At 37.6% G+C, this 23,535-nt stretch overlaps 1 protein-coding gene across 4 annotated transcripts in view; it reads right to left on the reverse strand.

Annotated features, from left to right (window-relative positions):
• OTUD7A (OTU deubiquitinase 7A) overlaps positions 1-23,535 on the reverse strand; it is a 128,768-nt gene that overhangs the window by 81,391 nt on the left and 23,842 nt on the right. The gene's annotated exons all lie outside the window — the stretch shown is intronic.

The raw sequence follows: 23,535 nt of genomic DNA on the forward strand, positions 1-23,535 counted from the left end.
AATAATATTAGCCAAAGACACCAAACCACTGACTCCCTCTCTTGTAACCAGAACAGAGAGGTGTTATCTTAGGAACAAACATTGAAGAGATGTCTGGGGAGAAACTGAACTAAACAGCAACCAGTTCTTCCCAAAAATATATGAATGTCTCCAGAGAACCAGGAAAAAAGCTTTTAAAATGTAACCTGAGACACGATTTTTACTGAATTTGTGTAAATTCTTACGGACTTCCACCAGAGCAGCTGTCCAAGCAGGGCTTTTGCAACCCACTCCAGTACATGCACCCTCATGGTTTTATCTACATTTCCTGTCTCAGTTTGCTTTCCTAACAAGTAAATGTTTGCAAATTATTCCCAAACAAAATAGCAAAGAACTGTCTGGGAGTTCAGTGAAGACATTTGCCCCTGAATGAATGAAGATAGCAAAGAGTAATAACATGGAAATTTGTACTTGGAGAGGGCCAGGATTTACTCCATTGGTAATCCTGTCCCCCATGGACTATTCCAAATGCACAGACAATTGGAGCCAAATGGAACAGCTTGCAGACTCAAAATGTACCTGAGCAATGCTTCTCTTGACCTTGCAGGCACTTGTCAGACCCAGCTAAGGGCTGTAAGCACTCCCATCCTAAAACACTGCAGTGCTACCTGACTTGGACAGGTCACGTAGCATAGGTTACTGAAAATTGTAGATAATGAGCAATTCAGCTGGTTGCTTGTAAGCACATGAAGTTTCCTATGGAAGAGTCCTGCTGGAGTGAGGTTTTCAGCAATGATCACTGCTGAACCCTTGAACTAGTTTAGAAAACCAGATAATCAAAATAATGTAGATACCCTCTTTCTATACATATATATAAAGTAATACATTCTTTATGTTTTTATATTATTTTCTCAAATTTTAAGTCTAGATGTCTTAAATTCAGTTTAAAACAACGTTTAGTTACTTCAACATATTTTAGAACTAGTACAATATCATATGAAGAAAAGGTCAAAAGATCTTTAGGAAGTCAAGGAGCACCTGATGCTGTTCCATGGATCAGAAAACCACCAATATCTGCTGTATGCTGCTCACAGTTAACTGGAATTTTCCCCTATTATTCTATCCATGCAATGTGCCAGTGGACAGATGGCAGCAAGGTACAAAATACGTAATGAACACAGATCAGCTGCATGATAGGGAACTTGTACGCTTTTCCAGTGTATCCAGGTTTACATCAAGAACAAGCTCTTAGAAAAAGCAAGTGTATTTACAAGCGTGTATAAATAAAGGGAGCATGTATTACCATATTCCCATATACTTTCATGAATTAATTTTTTTAATGAACAGAAGGGGAAGGGATTTTTCTTCATTCTTGGGTTTTCTTCAATTGCAGCCATAACTGGCCACGTTGAAAAAGGAAGGTGAAACATGCAAGTGGGGAAATATTCACACAATGCTGTGCAAAAATGAAGAAGAAACGGGATCAACAATTACAGAGCTGCACACACCAGAAGGCTGTACAATGTCCTGCAAGAGGCTTACTGTGGTCACAGGCTTTTATGCCCATGGGCTGCCTTGAAGGGCAATACCTTGTGATTTACAACATGAACAAACTCATGCCATAAGACATTTCCTCTGAAAAGAACATCCACAAATTTCCTTACTCATCCAATTAGGCACACAGAATGATGTGTACACTGAGAAAGCTTTGGTCTTAATTTTTCTGTTAAGTACAATGACCACAGGAATACTAAGTTTCCAGAAAAAACAAAACTGTTCTTTCAGTTGTCAAGATCTGTAATACAAAAAACCGTAACCAGGGAGCTGCAGTCAACCCACTCTGAAAACGTGGTCAAACATTGCTTTTTTAACCTGAACTAACAATGAATTGTTATTTTGAAATTTCACCGAACATAAACCAAAACAGTTAAAGTTACAGCTGGACTCATTCAAAAAATAAACTGAAATATTTACTGTTTCTTCAACTCCCTGGACAGCTAAAAAAAATGTAACAGAAAGGTGTTTACTGGGGGTTTTTTCCTCCCCATTCACTGCATTTTTCTCAAAACTGAGTAGATTCTGTCATTTACTGGAGATGTAAAGATATCACAGTTAAGGAAAATTATTAGTAAAAGGTTCATCTGACTTTTGTAATGAACAAAGGCAAAAAAATTAAACAAGACATTTTTAAAACTAGAGTTTTGACCAATTAAATTTTTTCTGAACATATAATTTAAAAAATTGGTATTTTATCCTCATACATTTGAGAAAGAAATTAACGTCAAAGTAGTAATTCGGAAGAATAAATTAGTAAGACAACAAATTAGAAGACAGCAGTGTAATTCAGGGTATGCCTAGCTCCTGTATAAGACAAGCCAAAGAAATTAATTCTGTCATCTTTGTATGAAGCTCATGACTTCCATTTGAATGAAGTTAAATCCAGTTGGTCAGTCACAAGAGGTGTCCTCCAGGGCTCAGTTTTGGGACCAGTCCAGCTGCAAATGACACCAAGCTGGGTGGGAGCATCAAAAGAAGGACACTGAGGTGCTGGAGCAAGTTGGCCTGTTCTCTCACGTAACAATCAACAGGACAAGGGGAAATGGCCTCAAGTTATGCCAGTGGAGGGTCAGTTTGGATATGAGGAAGAATTTCTTCACTGAAAGAGTGGTTAAGCATTGGAAGAGGCTCCCCAGCAAAGTGGAGGAGTCATCACCTCTGCAAGAGTTCAGAAAATGAGTAGATGTGGCACTTCACAATACAATTAGAGGGAGCATAGTGGTGTTTGGTCAAAGGTTGGACTTGATAATCTTGGAGGTCTTTCCCAACATTAATACTTCTATGATTCTATTCATTTAAGCTACAAAATTGATTTTAGGAAGACAACCAGCACTGATTAAAAGACCAGCTGGTGGAAAACCCATCAGATTCCACATGGCTAATTAAACTTGCCACTGAAAATTTGGTGAACTTGCTTCATTTAGCTCCATTTTCTAAGTCATGGATCTCATTATACCATGTCTATGCTTAAAAAGATATCCCTACTATCATCAGTCTTTTTCTCTGTTCTGGTAATTTTAGGCAACAATTAAATCACCTCCTATCGTTTTTTCCCCCCATAAAGTAAATAGTTAATTTTTATTTTCACAAAGCTTGTCTTGTAAGAACAGACTGTAGAAATTTCAGCTCTCATCTCACATATAGGCAAATCACTGCTCCAACAGTACTGGAAACACACTTCCGAAAAAGAAACAGTAAGAGATTTACCCTTAGGCTTTCTAAAGATACTTTTACAGCTCAGTAAAGTCCCACGTTGGTGCTACAAGCAGCCAGCAGGATTCTACATGACAGTACAGGACGTTTGGGCAGTCAGGACAGGGACCCTGGTAGTCACACTTGACAGCCACTGCCATTCCTTTTCCATTCCAAAGTGTTCACTGCCAGTTTGCGCACTGAGAGCCGAGGACACCACTAAATGGAGTTACATGTTCATGTTGCCTGTTTTAGCCTGTGGACTGTCAGGCACAGCAATAGGTTTTTAGCTTAAGACATTTTCTTTGTCTGGAAATAGTTAATGCATCTCATATGTAGACAAATTTCCTTTTCATTCATAAAGGGCTGACTAGAAAACAGTCCAATTATAATTACAGAGCTCACCAAACGGCAGAATGTTGCCCCTCACACTTGTGTGGGTGGGCTGCGAGCCTTCCTAGATCTCTGATCTCACAGAAACCTTTACTAAACAAACCTCAAGTTTGTGAGGGGCCTTCCTATTTAAACCAGTACCAGGCAAAACGTTCAAAGAGTATCTGCAAAATAGAAAAAAAACACATCTACTAATGTGGAAGAGGAACTGATAAACAAAGCGAGGTAATCTTTAAAAACATTGTTCTATTTTGAAAAATCTTCTGGGGTCACTCTTTTCAGATATGTCAGAAATGCTCAAGTTATAACCTTGAAATTGAGACCTAAAAAGTGACTGTATTACAAAAGGCTGCATTGTAATAAGTAAACACAAGTCACTGAGCTACAAATCCAGATACATTTTCTTTTATCACTTCCTAACTTCTTAATCTCTGGATTTTCAAGCATAGTCTTCTGCTAATGTAGCTCTTGCAGCATGGATTTTTGTATTGTTTGCTTATTGTACAAGCAAATAAACTGCAGACTTTCAGAACAACAGAACATTTTTTACTGTGCTGTGTGGATAACAGGCGATGCCTTTTTCAGTCAAATTGATGGAAATATAAGGTAATTTGTCATTATCAAGTATGTTCTGAAAACATGCAATTTCTTTGTGTTACTGGAATAAAGCTCAACAAAACTGCATGAAAGTTCTGTATCTCGAAAAGGATTCAACCAAGCCCCTCAAATGTCTTATTTAGAATGACATATATATAGGAACTACTGATAAAAGCAGGTAATCCAACACTGGGGTACAATTAGTGGGGTTTAATTCCAAAAAGAGTTCATATGTCCATTGGCATGGCATCCAGTAAGCAGTGAAATGGATCCTAGTACGGTTTTCTCTCTCTGAAGTCAGAATGGCAGCAAAAGCCCCTGCTGTGTTCTATTTTTTGACATTTGTTGAGAGTTGTATCTCAGCAGACATGCATCTTCCCATCTCACAAAATCAGCCTACGTATTCTGTCTACCATTTACTGCAAAGAGGAAGAGAAGCACTGATTCCTTTTACAAAACCTATTTATTTCCTGGCCACTCCTCTGAAGAACTGGAGCACTCATTAGATGAAATACTTCAATGTCAGAAGCAAAGCTCTTTGGACAACTGCACGAGTGCTGCAATACTGATCTTGCAAAGAAAGGTTTTGGCACCCAGAAGATGTGAGACCCCAGTGCTCCCCAAATGTTTCAAATATTAACAAATGACAAGAACAGAAGGAGGATTTCACTCACTGAAGACACTGACACTGTACATACACATAACAGGGAGTCCCTATCACAGCCAGTCTGGCTACCCTTTAAAGCATCAGCCTATCTGCAAAAAAAAAAAAAAAAAAGGCAAAAAACCCCACCCCAAAAACCCGACCAAACAGGAAAAAACCCCCAACCAACGCCCACAGATATCAACAAAATGAAAGGCACAACAGCTTATGCCTCTTTTGTGGAGATCTTTTTACTCAGTGACTGATGGGGCAAAATAACTGCAACTTTAGTGACACCACGGACACTGTAGAAATGATGAGATTTTTTTGCCAGTAGGCATCCTTTTAGTAAATTTAGGAAAGTTTAACAGGAGTTTTCCAATGTCTAAATATTAAAATATTTAGTGTACTCTACTGTATCTGGCAGATTCAGTTGTTTCTAACAGTGGACAAGGCTGCCTGGGAAAGCTGCAAAGTCAACTGTTTCTAAGCCTGGAGGGAAACTTATATTTTAGTATAAAATTAATTTAATGATCCTAGCTCATAGAAGGGATTATTTAAATTCTTTTCCTTTAAATGGTAATAGGACCATGTGACAAATATTCCTCAAAGAGGAATATATTGATGACTGCAAGGAAAACCAGCTCTGCTAAAATTTGCATCAAATAAAGTCCCTCTCCCCAGCACGTAGACACTGGATGGTGGGACAAGGAGTCTTCTGGCTACTCATATACTTAATGCGCTCCTTTGCTGAAAATCTTGGAAATACACAGCATTCATTTTTAAGCCCTAACAGAAGCCTCTTTTCCCTCAACTTCAGGAAGCAAACATGTCAAAAGCTGTTTGGACTTTTGATATTCCAAAAATTAACACAGCGTGCTACAGCTATATTCTTTGCCACGTTCCAATTTTTCCTGCTTTTTCATTTAGAGTGATAGTAGCTGCCAAAATATGTTTCAAGCTTGAAGATAAGAAAACACCTTCTAAAATTAACAGTAAAATAGCCAGAGAAATAAAGCTGCTGCCTTTGTGAACCAGTAACATGTATAGAATCAGAGAATATATTGCCAGAGGTGTAAATATAAAGATAAGCTGGTAAACCAAGTTACCAACAGTGGCAGGGCATACACTCCCTCTTCCCACCACAGGTGGCTGGTGCAGATAGGAGAGATAACCCAGACAGGCAAGGCTCAGCAGGTATCATCTCCTGCCACCAAAAGGTCTGCCAGTTTAACAGATGTGGGAAGAGATAAAAAACATAGGTGACCAAAAGGCCTGTTTTTACACTATAAAAGTACTACAGTTTATCACAGAGGCAGAAGTCTCCTACACACACCTTGAGAATGGCAAGATTTCTCTCCTGAGTCTGGACACAATTCCGCGGTTACTTGCCTGGGAATTGGGGGAAAGGATTTTGATGTGTGCTCCATCAGGAATTGGATGATAAAAACCATTGGATCCTAAGTTATATTATTTCTTTGCTAGCTGAAAAATTAATAATTTAACCCCATGTGCATAATATTAGTTGTCCTCTTTTGTCTTATCCCTGTGTAGTAATAGTCTGTTTTAAGTCTTATGCCTCAGCTTCGTATCTATTAAATAATATTCATTCTATAATAGAGTAAATCAGCCATTAATAAAGAACTCATAAATGAGAGTGGGTCTTGGGGTGCTGGCCACCTCAATAATGCAAGTGCCTGCTGCCAGAGGCCTGGGCAAAAGGCAGGAACCTATTTAAACCCACATCATCCATTCACAACACCAACGTACTGTCCCAAAAGCCTTTTGGCCTTTGTTTCATCAACCACATTATTGAGAAGACAGAAAATCCTTCTGAGACACAGAAAACAAAAGAACAGGGAAGGAGTGATTATGTCAAATTACATGAAAGTTAACAGAGATGACATTATTATTTACAGGAAATCCTCCATCCAATTCCTAGAGAGAAAAACAAATAAAAAAACCACAACAGCTGTAACACTACAGCTACTAAACCAAAGCTACTGCAGTAATAGAAGTATTTTATTAGTAAGTTGCTAAATTCCCTCTCCTACTAAAAGATCCCACTTTAGAGTCCCCAAAGCTCAGAATCACTACTTGTGTATTACGTCCATCTTCCACTGACCACAGTCATGGCTCAGCTTTTGAAGAGAGACAATTTTAAGTGCAGTAGCGGAAAGTTGCATGTGTTTTTTCAGTAACAGCTCTCAAAGCAAAGCAAACCCCGTGTCAGAGCAGGAGCACTGTGGGAGCAGCATCTCTCTCCGCCTCCCTCTACACCACTACAGCGTCCAAAGTTATTTGCTACAGTACCTGAAGAAACAGCTTAGCTCATCAATCAAAGGCACATTCTCAGACACCCACAGCAAAACCACCCCCACACACTGTAGGGAAAATGTATATGTGTACCAAGAAAAATAAAATAATGATTTCTGACAGATGAGCAAGCTTTTCAGAAAAATTAATCTCTTATCATTTAATTATTGAATTTGTATACCATCTTTAACTACCCAGTTGCACATATTGCTGTAGTACACTAGATTGAAAATTCAGTAAATTCTGTCTCAAACTCCCAGCCTAAGATGTTGCATTACAATATGAATCTTGTTTGAATAATAAAATTAATTTTAAATTAACTGGATGACATACCAAACCAATGTATTTTCAAAACCTATGGAAGGTTTTGAACCCTATAGAAATGGGGATGGTAAAGTATTCAGTCATAAATTTACACTTGTTTATTTGAAATATTTGTTTCCCACTGCTACAAACACATTTTACAACTATTTTTGTACAGCATCCTTTCAGAAAGCTACAGTACTAGGGCTTGCATTCTGTAGCTGCTTTGATTTACAGATTTTTCCCTTGGATATCTGTTGAATTCAATTCTCACTTAGCCTTAACTATCACATTTCATTTTCCAGTACATGGAATCTCCTAAAGTTGACTGCCTTTCAGAAAGGCACCTCATCAAACTCAACAGCTCTTTCTAAAGCAAAAACACACCAACATAATTAGAAAACCTTTTGTTCTCAGTATTTGAAATTTTTTTGGCTTGTATAACCTGGCCTATTGAAAAAGATAAACTGAGTCTTAATGTATCCACCCAAAACATGAAATACCTATTAAACATACGCCATTAATTTTATCTTGTCCTAAACCATTTTCTACATAATCTATTTATTCTGTTATCTGGAACAGAACCCAAACTGGGTATTACATCCGCCAGCTAATAGCTGTAGACCATTAATGGCATTTCTCATTAGACAGAAGTACATATTTCTCAGATAAAGCTGTTTCCAATCATCCAAGTCAAGCTACTTCGGACTTTGTAAAAGGTAGAAAAGCGAAATATTGCTGCCAAAAAAATATTCATCAGAACTACAATTTAAAAAATGGTGTGAAAGGCAGCATGCTGGAACTTTTAACAACTCCACTGCTTCTCATAATTTGGAAGAAATGAAAATTATACCAGTGATTTAAGGGAAAACGCAAGCTTTTACCCCGATGAACTGTGAGCATATTTTTTACTGTCTTACTTAATTTGGGAAATGTGTAGTAACTGTGTTCATCAGCACATGCCTACAGGCCTCAAGTAATACCCTGGCTATGCTTCCTTACCCTTTCATTCTTCTGACACTAGACTGCTGCTTCCTTCTGGGGCCTTGCCCAGGAGAGGGCTCATGAAAGTCACCTACTTTTATCTCTGTATCTTAATGACTAAGCAGAAGTATTGTACAGCTGTTGATAAGTATAATTTTTTTTTAAAAAAAGGTTGTATTAGTAACAAATCTCTGAGAGAACTGGGAGTGCTGAGCTTGTTTATGGCTTCGGAGAGGTAGGGGATGACAGATTTTGCTGATATTTGCACTTGGATAGCATTGAAACATGAAACAAAAATGGTTCGTGAAATGTATATTAGTTTCGCCACAGCACTGGAAAATAACACTACTCTCTTCCCAAATTACACATCAAATAAAGAACCCTTCATGATGGCTGCTTTCTGCAGAGCTCACATAAATGGCTTCTAGCTGTCACTGTCTGGCCCAAAGCTTAATTCCACTGAGCTGCCGAGAATAAAGGAGAGTGATTAAAAGAATACAGTGTCACTTCCAATACTGTTTTTGTGGTATACTAGAAAAATATACTAGATTAGCATCCCTAATGTATTATGGAACTCCAGTATGTGTCTGCAGTATACCCCAACCCAGAAATCTGGCTGATGGACTTTAGTATGCATTTGTCTATATAATTGGAGACTACTGGTTTCATGTAAAGCTGCACTTAACTGATTTTAATACCTCCCAGCACTGAATGTGCTGGATCTGACTTCCAATGCTGAACTGCAGTAACAGGTTGAATATGCAATTATTCTGAGCTACCATGTAAAACTGAGTTTATCAAAGCCTATTTTCCCTTTCAAAACACAAACATCTCTGTCAGGCTCTCCTCCATGTAGAGGTAGTAACTTTCTTTTATTTCAAGATGTTTTCTTGATTATGAAATCTAAAAGATTCACTATATATATATAACTTTTACTTTACAATCCAGGCAATGATGAGAACACATTAGTTAACACCAAAAAAACCGTAATAAGCAACCTTTCTTTGGATAATCTATTAATCCATTTTATGATAGAACATGTAGCACAGCTATTTGAAGAGCTCCACAGTAAGCTTCACCTAAAGCAGACAGTTGTACATTTCCAATTATAAGTGAAAAAACTCTGTGCCTTCCATATCTGATTCATATTTTGCTTTTAGTAAGAGGAACTGCAACATACATACCTTCTGAAGCAAAATCAGTAAAAAATGAATAAAGCAATTTGAGAAGGTCTCAAGACAGAAAGAAGTGCTATTAATTAGGGAGAAGTTCAGAGAGATGACAGTAATGTAAGTAGGGACAGGGTGAAGGCTCTTGGGTTCCAGTCCAAATCTCTCAAATCCAATGCTCTAAATGAGAGTTCAAACTCTAAATTTAGGTGTCTAAAATTAAAATGGCCTAAGGGGTCAACAGTCTGTATCTTTCAGTTTATTTAAGAAACTGTGTAGTTACTCAGTTGTCTGAAGAAAAAAAACCAACCCAAATTGCAAAACTCATGGCCTAAGTTCAAGGGCCCAGGTTTAACATAAAATGATTTGCTGTATTCTATGCACTGATTTTCCCTAAAGTTAAAACTTCTGCCTCAAACACAGGGGTCTCTTTGCTCATAGTATTCTCAGTATCAAAAACCCTCTTCACTTGCCATGGGCAGTAATACAACTGATCAACACGTATTAAGCAGCAGCTGCTCCCTTCAGTTTTTATAAATTTGGCAATTGTCTTCTATACACTCCCTTACTCCCCCATTTAAGTGATCTATCAAGGGAAGAAGGTACAATTCAGAATCTGAGTGTTAATCCTCCAAATATTTAGTAAATTACAGTTGAGAATGATTGGAAGTTGCAGAATTGTGCTGCCAGAAGATACAATGACAGATTAATAGGAGTGGAAAAGCATTTGATTTTAAAGGGTCATTTTTTAAAACATTTTTTTTTTACCCTCCTTTCTTCTGCATCTTTGAGAAGTTTTTAAGAGAACCACAAAACACATACACTTTTGAGTGGACTATTACATCTCCTGGCTACAGCACCTGACTCTATCTCAGACTGAGGAGAGATGTGCTGTTAATATTCAATGTCTGCACTTCAGCACCTGATGTATCCATCAAGATGGTGATTATCATAACATAATTTTGCAAATGCTCTTCATGGGGCAGGAAACGTTTTAAAAACAAGTAACTACATAGCCACTCAGCAGGAACCCGACCCCCGTTTCTGTGCCAGGTTTGCAACAACAAACCTCACACAGTTTGTATGTAACACTCACTGTATTGTAGAAACAGAGACTGTGACAGTTCAATCATGTCTTGCACCTGTGAGTGCAACCTATTTTCATCCCAGGTCATATATGACTGAAATAATGAGGTGGGGTATCTGTCAATTACATTGCAAATCCTTGCTGATAATGATCTTTATATTAAACCACATTTGTGGGAGAAGAAAAAAAATAAACCACCACCAAACCAAAAATACCCATCTCTAGTACATTAGAACAAACCCAAATTCAAAGAAAACCCATACTGAAGAGCATAAAAAAAGTCCTGCAACATTCACTCCTGAAAAATCTCACTGCCTCCCAAATCATCTCCCTTGGGAAGTCAGCATGGCCAGAGCTGCACTACCCACTACATCCCTCTGCATTCCCTGCTGCAAGCCTAGGACAGACAGGTGAAAGAGAAAGGAAGGGCGTATGGAAAAAGCTTACACTGACCAGCAGGAACAGAAACTATGCTGTTCTAGATATACATGCACACATAAATACATGCATATACACACATATGTATAAATATTTATTCTACCCTAACAGTGTATAAACCCCTGTGTGGCAAACATCTTTCTCCACCACAAATACAGGGAAGGTTTATAGTCCAGAATGTGTTTTATCTTTGCATAAAGGTTGATATTTTACTTCCCCAAGTATTCCTGACCCCTTTTCTCTAACTGATTAAATTAAAAATAAATAAATAAAATCCTATGACATCTTTTTTAGTTCTGCCACAGAAGTAGAGGAAACTGCCCAAGAAGTACTTTGTCATTTCCTTCCAAGTCAAACAGCAGAAGTGCTTTTGATTAGAACTGTGGAAAGCACACATTTTGCTACTACTCCTTTGGCTTCAGTCAGCACCACAGTTCTTGGAGCTGGATGAAACATTCCCAGTAAAATTTGATACTCAGCAACAGAAAGGATGCTAAACCAACAGAAGAAACAATCAGGCTCCGTGTTGTTTTCTCTTGGGAACACTGGACATGCCGATAATCCTCTGATTCAAACAGATCAGCAGAACCAAAAGCTACAGAAACACTGCAAGGAAAGAACAGGAGATGAGTATCTGCTCCTTGAAAGGCCTATGGCATGAGAAAATAAGAAGTTTCCTCATCTCTGAAGCTGTTCTTCATATCCCAAATGCTTTCTCCCCAAAATACCCTGAAACATAAAAATAACAGCCAGAAGAAGTGCTCTGCTACTTTTACAATGCAATTTAAGAAAGTCCATTAACATGTCTTTCAAATATATAAGCTTCTCAATAACTGAAAACAATTTTGGACAACCAACAAGTGAGATGTACAAGTGATGCTTTTGGACCTTAACTGCCCCCAAATGCTTTCTGTTTCTGTGGTCAACTGCCTCCAGACATGAGAGAGCATCCAGCTGGACTTCTGACTCTGAAAAGTGAGGGGAAATGTGACCCTTTCCCAGTCCAGCAAAGAGATACCCTCACATTAACCATGCAGGAAGAAGCACCAGAGAAAAGACCATCAACAGAAAGAATAAAAGATGCAAAGAAATAATCCAAATTTGCAATAAGAACAAAGATATTTTCTTTCTACTGTTAAGTCACCTTAATATTTTAAAAATTTTACCTGTATGTTTCTACATGCGCAGTCAATAGAGGAGTCTTTTTCATCGTTAAAGAACTATTACACTGCCTGAAAATTATCATGCCAAGTACTGCAGCATGTGAACATTCTCACATTAGATAAAGCTTTCACATGGAATAAACCTTGAAATTGTCATGTGAGATGCAAACTGGCAGTCATATGCTGTCCCTCCTGCTCTAGCACCAATCCACATTTGGATTCCTTTTGTACCACGTGAACTTAAAAATTCTGTGTGAAAGTATGCTGCAAAGGCAAGATATTCACATTAGTGAAGATCAGACACTATGACAAGGTGAATGAAGGTTTTCCTAATGGCAGCAAACATAGCTTTTGGCATAAGCACATGATTGAAAAAAACAGCTTCAATTGCAAACGCTAACAGGCAGCAGAGAATTGGGGATGTGTGTGGCTCTGTGGGTGCGTGAAGCTGGATTCTGAACTCTCAGGCAGAGACTGGTACTTGCTCCCTGCAATCTGTACAGGCTGCTTGTAAACTTTGGAGACACCTGGATTAAACAGAAGGGTCACATTCGGAATCCTTCTACTAGCACAGAGGCAGGACATGCAATTAAAAAGGCTGCTCACACGTTGTGTTTCTGCACACTATTTCAACTGGGGAAAAATAGGAGTTGGAGTGTTGAAAATAAGACCTGTTCCCTGAAAGCAGTAGCAGTCTCAGAATGAAGAAGAGGCCAGGAAAGAAGGCAGCAAAGATCACAAGTGGCAACAAGGGAAAATCCTAGAGATGAGAAATGCACGGAGACAAGTGAACGCCAGCGGATGCCCAGGAACCCTGGCGGCACAGCACAAATCAATATAATTTTCTACCCAACCTTCCCAACACAGCAGGGCTCAACCTGCTGGGAAGGGAAGTAAAGACCCACTGAATGTAGCGCTGGCAGCAGAGCAGGTGAGTGATATCCCAAATGGGACCATTGTGATAAAAGCCCAACTCTTGCCGGTTCTTGAATAAACCCATTCCATGCTGGTTTTAGCTCTGCCTCACCTTTGACAGCAGCAATACTCAATTTCCTCTTGGTTCTCTTCAGGAAGCTGTGGCCTACCTTAGGAATAATACTACCTATTTATAGATGTTTAGGCACATTTGATTCACCATTTACAAAACAAAAACATAAAAAGTAAAAAAAAAAAAAAAAAAAAAATCTAACTCCTTCAAATCAAAGAAAAATTAATTTTATACTGATAGCTGCCACTACCTCATGGGAAAACACAGCCGAACAGATTAAAAAAATAAACACTAATCTAAAACTGAAGTTCACAATTAATAATAAAAAAGTTAGGAATCCACTGAAAGGTATGAAAGAATTAATTTTTATTTTGAGATTTCTATTTCCTGTATCATGGAAGGAAGCAGGCAGGAGTATAAAAGCTTGTACAAAGAAAGAGCATCTTATTCTCCTGGGAGTTCATTTTATGCTGTAACTGGTGAAGAGTCTCTTTAAAAAGGTTATAAGTACCATATTAATTTCATTAGGAAAGCTCCCATGGCATATTAATTTCATTTCTGGCACTGTTATTGCATCTTTTTAGATGCATAAAATCTGAGTAAGCAATTTCATTAACAGTAAAGATCTGAGAAAGGCAACTAAAATATTTTAAACAGATTGGTGACAATTCAGCTAGAACATGCAGGTTTACTCTAATTCTCTTCCAATTACCACCACACTGGCACACAAGAGCCAGCAGGCTCTGCTACCAAAGTTATGTTATCCCCAAGGCCTCTGAATTTGCAAAGACTGCATGAACAGCTCTCAAAAGATTAATGACCTGCTCCTTTATTTAAGGCAGATACTCATCTTCAGTGATCACGCATGAGCTCTGCAGCTAAGCATGAAATTTAACAGCTGTCTTAGCTTATTCTGCAAAGAAAGAAGACCTTTTTTCCCCAAACACTTGCTACCCTGGGCACTGGACTATTCTGGACATATAAAATACTGTAAGCGTCAGTATGTGCAGGAGTAGCAGCGGCTTCTCCATCCTGGCCTCGGTTCTACAGCCTTACTTATGCATACAGGCCTCTGAAGCTACCCACAGTCTCAGTAAAGCCAGCAGGAGCTTTTCACCATAGGATAAATTTATAAAATGCAAGTAGATAGAAAGCAAGTTCTAGCAAAGAACACTTCACACTCTATGATCACTTTTACAAATACAGGATGTTTATTTTGTATGTTTGAAGTCATGACAATTCTAAAACCTGCATACAGTTACTGCTTAACCGAAACACCAGCTTAGCTACCATACAAAAGCAAATCCTTTTTTTTCAGTCATGTTTTAAACCCAGACTGTTCATTCAAACTTCACTCTCAGTCACAAGAAAGATAATACAAAAGGGCTTCTTTGAACCACAGTGGTACAACCTCTGTTCAAGGCTGCTACTTTTTATAGATTCATGATATTCATCTACTGAATTAAGAGTCTATAAATCAGCGGTGAGAGTCTTTTCTGAAAAGGATCCTATAGCTCAACAGAAGAAATTCCATCACTGAGTTCTATAGCTAGAGTGATTTCAGGAGATCAGACCATAAAACCTCATAAATGTCCCAGCAGCCTCAGAAATCTAATGTGTCACATCCTAGACATCTCTCCATCAAAATACTAAATCCCCACAACAGATGCAAAATCTCTGAAGAATTTACCCACTGATACATAGAAACTACATTCTGAAATAAAAAAGGTAACTTTTAAGCCCTAGCCCCCTTAACACTAAGGCAAATTCTGTTAGTAGCAGTACCTTTGCCCACTCTTTGGGCATTTCATTTGAAGGATTTTTTTAAGAGGTACTCAAAATTAATATTTTAGAAACTTTGTTTCATGACTGATCATTATTCACAAAGCAGTATAAAAGCCCTATGATTGGCAAGCATGAGATTCATAGGACAACATGGATTAAGAGCAGTTCTAGAGGATCCCAGAATAGGAAAGATTGGAAGGGAATGCTGGAGTATCTGCCATAGCTTCCCAAAGACTACATGTCTGAAGGTTCAGTTTTAAACAGGCATGTCTAAGGGCTAGGACAATGTTTTTTTTTTCAAAGTACTGAAGAATAGGCAACACACAAGGGTTTGGGACTTAGGCGACACTCTACTTTTTCAGATATAGAATCAATGTTTTGAATTAGGATTTTGTAGCTTGGCTATTAATGAAGTTACAACTTTATCTGGAAGTTTAATCATCAGGACTGGAATAAACTTTTTAAAAGTACTTCATATGACCTAGAAGCTTAAATCCCATTAAAAGAAGTCATGTGATCTCTTAAAGACCTGTAGTCAGCTTTTCAACTGAGGCAAGGAGCACTGGAAACTTTTAAAACAATTTTCTCTGTATGGCTACTGATACAAAATAATTCATTTTTATCTGTCCCTGAAAAAAAAATAGATTTATCTCATCTATTCACACACAAAACTTAAATGTGCTACTGCAAAACCCTAACCAAAGATCTACCAAGCCACTGGATCTCAGAGATGTAGTGTGCTTTTTGCTACATTTGGTCAACTTCATCAAAAGCTGTGTGATTTTCATACAGAGGAAGATGTATTCCAGAAGAACACGACACTTTATGAATAGCTAGTAACATATTTAAAGGAAATGTGCTTATTCTTAACGGAAACATGTTTCCTATAAATACTGTGAGATCCTACTGCTAACTTTTTCTGTAAATACAACAAACCCTCTTATCTTATTTAACATGCATTATATCCAGTGACCCAATTTAACAATGCAAGGCTTGAAGAAGAGTTGTTAGATCTACAAATATGTAACACCACTACATTCCAGCCAAGCAAACAATGGGAACATGAAGAAACAACACAGAAGGAGAACTGCATATTATTAGCAGCACTCTCCATCCAGCTATTTTATTAAACAGGCAATATAATCTTCTTACCTGGCTGCTTAGGAATTTCTAAAAATTAAAAAAAAAAACCACCAACCAACCAACTAACCAAAAAAACCCCACACAACTTTCCTGGCAAATTACTGGAGTATTAGCTAATTCCCTACTTCAAAATAATTTTACAAGGTTTAAAGATTTCTACAGGTTTTCAGCAAATATTTTTGCAATTTGACAATAATTCATGATTCTAGAACACATCTGTAAATCTTCAACTACCTTTTCCACAGCCTTTTCTTTCAAAAGTAGTGATAGCCCCTAATAACTATATATATAGTTTTATACCTACAGCTACTGCATTTCATTTGCTTTGCAACTTAAGCTTGAAGATCAAACAAAGGTCACCTTTTGCATAAACACCTGTGCAGACAGCAAAGTTCCTCTTTGGTGTTTCCACCTTTGCAACACTTGGTGAACAGTTGTCTGCAGTGCTCATTATCCCAAATTATAAAATTACAATTAACACTCAATTAAATTTATCACAGTATAGCGATAAAGACAAATAAGATAACCACAAGCTACTCTAATTAGAGTTTGACTTACTAGACATTTTTGCATCTAGATCTCAGGATTTTACGCTACAGCATTGAATCAGCTTAAAAATTAGCTCCTCTTAAGACCATGAAATACACAACACTGGTGAAGTTACAGGTTTCATGAAAAACTATTCTTTTTTTTTCTTCCTCTCCCTAAACATGATGTATTTTCCATAGCCATATCTAAGAAAAATATGCCTTGAAGATAAAATATCACCAGAAATCACACCTATGTGGCAAACTATTTTATACAGTTACATTTCACCCCACTTTAAAAGTGAATATTCTGACATGGCATCATTTCAAACAGCTCAAAATAGACTTTTTTTTCATAGATATTAGTCATGAGACGTGTTTTAAAATATCTGGGCCTTAATCTGCAGCTCTCTGACAGTAAAAGACAGTTTTATGGGTAAGAACAGAGTAATGGTAATAGCAGTGAACTAAACCCACTTGTTGGCCATCCACTCTTTTAGTATTTCAGCTCAAAATGTATTTTACTGCCACAACGATTCCCTCTGAAGTAATCTTCTGCCAGAGATTCTCAGAACTCCACAACTCAAAGGCTATTTTCTGGCCTAATTCTACTAGGAGAGAAGGCCCATTTCAGTGGCCTGGAGGAGGTGGATGGATTTTGTATTTTCAAAGCCCCAGGCCTCTTTTTCTCCAGCTCCTAAGGACCATGGCAGCTTGACTCTCAAGGAATTTGTTACAGAATCATTTTTTCCTTCATTGATAAGTCTCAGATCCATAGAAGAAAAAAGGTTCACAGCAAACATACTTACACATGTTACTATAACCTCTATAAGAAAATAGTTGGGGTAAAACCAGCCATAGGACTATTTCTACCCTAAATGTACAGTAAAATTGTATGCTCTCCCAATCTTTACCTCACAAAAATAAAGCAACTTTTTATGGAAGTAAACTTCATTTTGAAATCCAAAGAAGGATGTTTCACATTTTTCTTTCTGTAAAGATACATTTAATGACAACCAAAAGGCTTCAGAGATATCTTCTCTCATGAGTACATATCCCTCTATACTGCATAGGAAAATATTTTATCTTGAATATGAGAGGCATGTGGAATGAAACCTAAAAACTGAATAGCTCTTGAAGGGACTGTTTCTCACGTAAAGCATATTTTAGGAGACAAAACTGGAGGAAGCAAAATGATAACAGCTCTGTTTCTCAAATTCCGTATCAAAGAAAGTCAAGAGATTTTCAGCTAGATGCAAACATGTCATCAACTCCAGACACTTACAACTGAGCTGCTCAGGCTGAGTGAGTATTCATCTCTGGTGGTAGCAAAAGGTAATGATTTATATTTCCGTGCTAATTCAGGTCTACACTTAGCAGCGTTGGGTGCTCATAATCAAGCACCTGATCTGCATTAGCACTGAGGGGGAGCAGCCAGCAATACCTCAGCTGGAAGCACGGGCATCGTGTTTGCCAGGGTGAGTACATATTGCTTATCTGCAGACACAAGAATATCATCCTTTTGCAGTCAGAGTGCTACCAAGCCTGCACAAGAGCAATATATGACAGCAGTGAGGGGCGTGTGCCAGTAAGTGCCACAGGCCTGCTTTAAAGATTCCCTCATGTGTTATAAGTAATTAATAGTTTTTAGCATGTGTTAATAATCACAAAACCAGTTCAAATAGACTTGGACCCTACTGCAAAATTCTTATTAACTCTCCCAGTCACAAGGACTGAGATTCAGTTTCCAGCTACTAGCCACTGTTTGACACATCTTCCTCTGCCAATCACAGGGATTTTTCCTTTGAAAGGTAAAGAAACTGAGAACAGTATTTGGGATGGATTAAGTGATAGGAAACAGGTATCTCCTGTTACAAAGATGATGTAGCCCAGAGAGAGACAACATAGTGATTATTGCTACAAACAACACAGCTCTGGATTTACGATACTGCTCTTTCTTCCACACGGGCTTTTATCTGTCAATGTCAGAAGAAATTTTGAACAATGCAGAAATATAAAACTGTAAACTGTGTTGCCCAGGAGACATCACAGATCTCTACATGGGGTTTCTTCAAGAGAACGTTCACGTAATGTTTTTTCACAGCCTTTTGTTTCCTCTTATTCTTGCCAAGAAAACGTGTCCTTTTAATAATCCTGATTAAATTCTGCTTTGAGCATTTACAGCCTGACTACACATTAATGAATATCTATATTTGTATTTCCTGCCCAAAACTGTTACACAGTCCTTACCTACTAAGCATCCTCAGGTTGGAACGCCAGAGCAGACCATAGCCACAAGTGTGACTATACACACTGAGAGAAACACGAGAGAAAGAGCAAACCAGCAAAGCACTTCCAGGTGCCTCTCAGAAAAGGAGGATTATTCATGAATGCAAGCAACTTTTCCTATTTTATTTGAAACTCTGTCTTGAAGTATTGAGCCATGAACAGAACCACAACACAAACATCTATGAAAACTTCAATTATAAGCATAGATGTGAGTTCTATATATCTGAGGTTCATATGCATTCATATAAAGAAGCCTGAAGAATAAACTGTCTATTGTTAAGAAACATTTGGCTTCTACAGTGCTTGTCAGCCACTAAGACATTCCCAACTACATGACTCAAAAATTCATTCCTTCACACAGGTCTTTCAACACAGAAGAGACACCGCATGAAGTCCAATATTAGAATATCTGATTTTTTTCCCCCTGCCTCCTCAGATACCAAAACTATACATGATAAGCTGCGAGAGTAGCTCATAGGGCCTCAAATCTTTGTGGAAAACTGTCACTGAAACCTGGAACTTCCACCCTAAATGTCTTGACATTGACATGCCTTCCCATAGTTTTTAGTCTTGCTTTTATGATTATTGAAAAACCAAACATGAAACACTAACACTGATCTAAAGCATCTCAGCTGTTGCAAATTTCATTTAAATTCTGAATTTTCAGGTGAACTTCACAATTCCTGAATTTAATCCCTTTCTTGTAAATGCCTGGACACACCAGTAGGCAGAAGTAATGAAAAAGGGGTAATGAAATAGGACACTACTTTTCAATGGCAATTTCTTACCAGCAAAGAGTCTCAATTTAGCAAATTGCAAACAGTGTATCAACCTAGTTTTACTTAACCTTATCCTTGTGGCTTTCTCCATTATATGTTACTTCTGTTAATTTGTTCTGAAGGGAAGTTTGTCACCAGCTCTTAACTCAGCTGTAGTTGGCAGAACAGATGAGCACACTGTACTATCTGAATCTTTCTCACGTATGAACTTTATCTACAGGTTGTATATTCTGTCATTCTTTCTGATGAAATTACATAAATCTGCCTTCCCTTTATACTCTGTCTTTCCTTTAAACTACTTGTACTCTTCCAGAGACAGAGACATAAAGAGTTATTTAGAGGGACATGGAGGTGATTTCATTGCTTCACACTTAATTATAGTTTGTTGAATCAATGCTTTATTTACACTAAACAAATCCTGTCCCATTACCATAATGTTATTTAGTACACCTGTATGTCCTCCTTCAGAATTGACTATAGAACAGCTCTAAGACTTAAAATAGAAGCTACTGGGATATTAAATATTCTCAGGTAAGAGATAGGCACGTTAAGGGATGGCACATATGAGACTGTTCCTGACATATCCATCTGCAATGCTTTGGTCTGGATTCTGTTCTCAGGTATGTTATTCTGATTAGAGAAAGAGTGTTATCATATCTGTATCTAAGTGTACAGCTTGATAGTCTGTGTTTACTTCTACTGTCTGCTGCTTAGTACAGGATGAACCTAAGTAATAAACTCAAGTTCACCACCATCAAGCAATTGTCCTTTACACTGATCTCAGTGCTAAGAGGGAAAACTATTTAACACAGGATAAAAGCCCCTCTGCACCACCTCAGAAACTTTGCAGGCAATACAAGTGTTTGCACAGAAATTTAATCAGTATATAGCTAGACAGATACTTCTGGGTTCATCCCCCCATGTCCTTGCTTAGCAATTTCCACTGGGGTGTAAGTACCCTAGAGAGTCACTAATCAGGAATAGTGAAATTACTCATTCCAGCCAGAGACAGAGCAATGTAAGCCAGGGACTGTTTCTTGCACTTTGCGTCTTGTTGCAATAGATCTCAAAAGAGATGAGAAAAACTAAGCCAGTAAAGCTATTACTGTTAGATGATGTTATTTGGTATTCTTGTACTCAAGATTTGTGTAGTTCGAGACAGACAAAACCCTTTCAAAGTCAGGCTCCCAAATTAAAGTTCTTTCACTACTATGCTGTGTCTCTGCAGACACTGGCTGTGGGACACAGTCGCAGCCCTTCTTTGCCTGAAGAGCGCTTTTGGAGGAAATTATACTTATTGCACTACTTAGAAAGTAATCACAATGGAAAAGAGTAAAGTGACTTAACAACAAATATCAGCTCTGTAAGAAAGGTCTCTACCCCAATGCCCTTGTTCTTGGGACTAGAAGTCATCTGTGGGATGACTGAATTGTCAGTCACTCATGCATTTAATGTTTCAGCAGTACCAATACAATAACCTGAGCCTGATCTGCTGTATAATACAAAGGAATTTGTTCAGTATTTTTCAATCAGAAATATAACATCAGCAGAGTTTCATTCCTGCTTAGGTGCTGAAACATAAAAGATAGAAAACTAGAGAAGAATTTTTCATTCAGATTTCCTAATAGGCACTGATTATTTCACCAGTTTCTATGGCACTATCACCATGGCAGCTAGCCATTTTAATCAAAGGCATTCGAACACATTTCTGATAACATCACAGTGTTACATCTTCTGGTCACATGCAGCAGTAACCACTTTGTACATTTCCATAGGACAGAGACAACTAATGTCAGCAGACATCAGGATTAGAAACGTGATATTTCAAGCATCTAATTAAAGAACAAGTTCTCAGTGTTCCTTACTCTAATTCTGAAAACAATAGTGGAAATATAGCCATTGTGACCAAAATGAGAATCAAAATTCTTCCACAGCTTGCTCAGTTTCTACATGGGTTTTGCCCCTTCTTTGATTAACTACTCAATGCAAATGATTACTCAGCAGATCCTAAGAGAATGTGCAAGTGAAAAAAAAATTACTGTAGAGAACTGAGTATCTGCAAAACACTGACAGATGAAAATAGCTACTTTACCCTTTGTACAAAACCCCCATACTTTGTTCTGTGTACAGGCTAAATTGAAGCATTGCATGCAAGACTGAAATCATGATCAGAGAGCAGAAAAACTCAGTGTTCGGACCAAAGGAATTTTCAACATATAATGGGAAGCATTCTAATTTTACTAAATATATCATGAAGCATTTGCAAAGATGCTCAGTCTGAAAAATGCCCTGCAAGTACTGAAAAATACTTCCAGCAATAGCAATCCTTCATGTCTTCTATAAAATACATAAGAAAATACATTTTCAAGCTAACTTAGAGCAAATTCATTCTTTTGTCCTGAGATTTCTGATTTTTTTTTTACTGAAAGTGTACGTCAAAACGCTGAGATACTCTAAATAAATGAATTTATAAACCCTTTTAATAAAAGCTAATAAGCAAGCTGAACAAATTCTCTATTTCAAGCTTAAAGCCTTTCAAAGGGTCTATCCAAGAGATATTAAATAAATACAGATAACGTCAATAATCCACAGTAAAACACTACAGCAAAGCACTATGGCTAAAAATCACTGGTATAACAGCATCCTAAAAGAGACAACATTGACCTCAAATAGAAGAGCAAGAAACTTAAATAAACTGAGAATAAGACTTAAAATACATCACAATTGTCTTTTTAAACGATTTAAACTCAGAAATAATCACAGAAACAGTGATGTTAGGAGAACAAATACGAAAATAGAGCTGCAAGTCAAGTCTTTCGTATAGCCAGTACCTCCATGCTTGTCAGATTTACAGTTTTTCCTCCCTTGGGTCAGTAGCTGGGGAAGGACAACTAAAAAAAGAGTCTAGAAAATATATGACAGTGAAAGTGTTGTACTGTTACATTTACATGTATATACTAATTAATCTGCCCTTAAACAAAACTAATCAATTACCACCAAGGATTTGAGAACAGTTCTGCCATCTTACACAACTTCTCAGTTTTGTACCATGCTTTGCCTTAGGAAAATAATGATAAAGAAATACAAGAAAATGCAATACAATATCTATGCAATATTTGTACTGCACCTCAACTGGCAAACTACTTTTGTATAAGACTATACAGCTGAATTTTCAGACCATCTAAGCAGCCTGGTTAATCTCCCAGCTGTTTTTCATTAGGGCAAGCTGATTCATTTGTTAAGAAGGTCCACATACCATTTAGCTCCATGCTTTAGTCTAAATATCTATGAATGCCTGTGTAGTCATATCAATGATAAATGAACCAGTAGAATACAAAATCTTCAACAACAACAACAACAACAAAGCCTTTTCTATTTTCAGTCCTCAATTCAATAACAGTTGCACTTGGTATTTTAAGCTTATCATTTGCTTAATTAAAAGTTTATGTTTAATTTTTGCTTAATATGAATCCCAAGATATCTTACGAAATTCGAGTCAAAAGGAGCTTCAGATTTCATTATGTTTTTGGAATGCAGGAAATATTAAACAGGAGACTTCATTAAAAACTGCAAGATATGAGGTGTAGACTATCTGGAAACAAACATTCTGCTAGTTCCCTTAGTCCTTTCCTCCTCTCAAGTCCAACTTTCTCTACTACAATAAATACATAGCTATGCCTTGCCATTGTTCTCCTCCTCCCAT

The sequence above is a fragment of the Corvus cornix genome, chromosome 10 (genome assembly GCF_000738735.6).
Source record: "Corvus cornix cornix isolate S_Up_H32 chromosome 10, ASM73873v5, whole genome shotgun sequence".
Taxonomy (NCBI): Eukaryota; Metazoa; Chordata; class Aves; order Passeriformes; family Corvidae; genus Corvus; species Corvus cornix.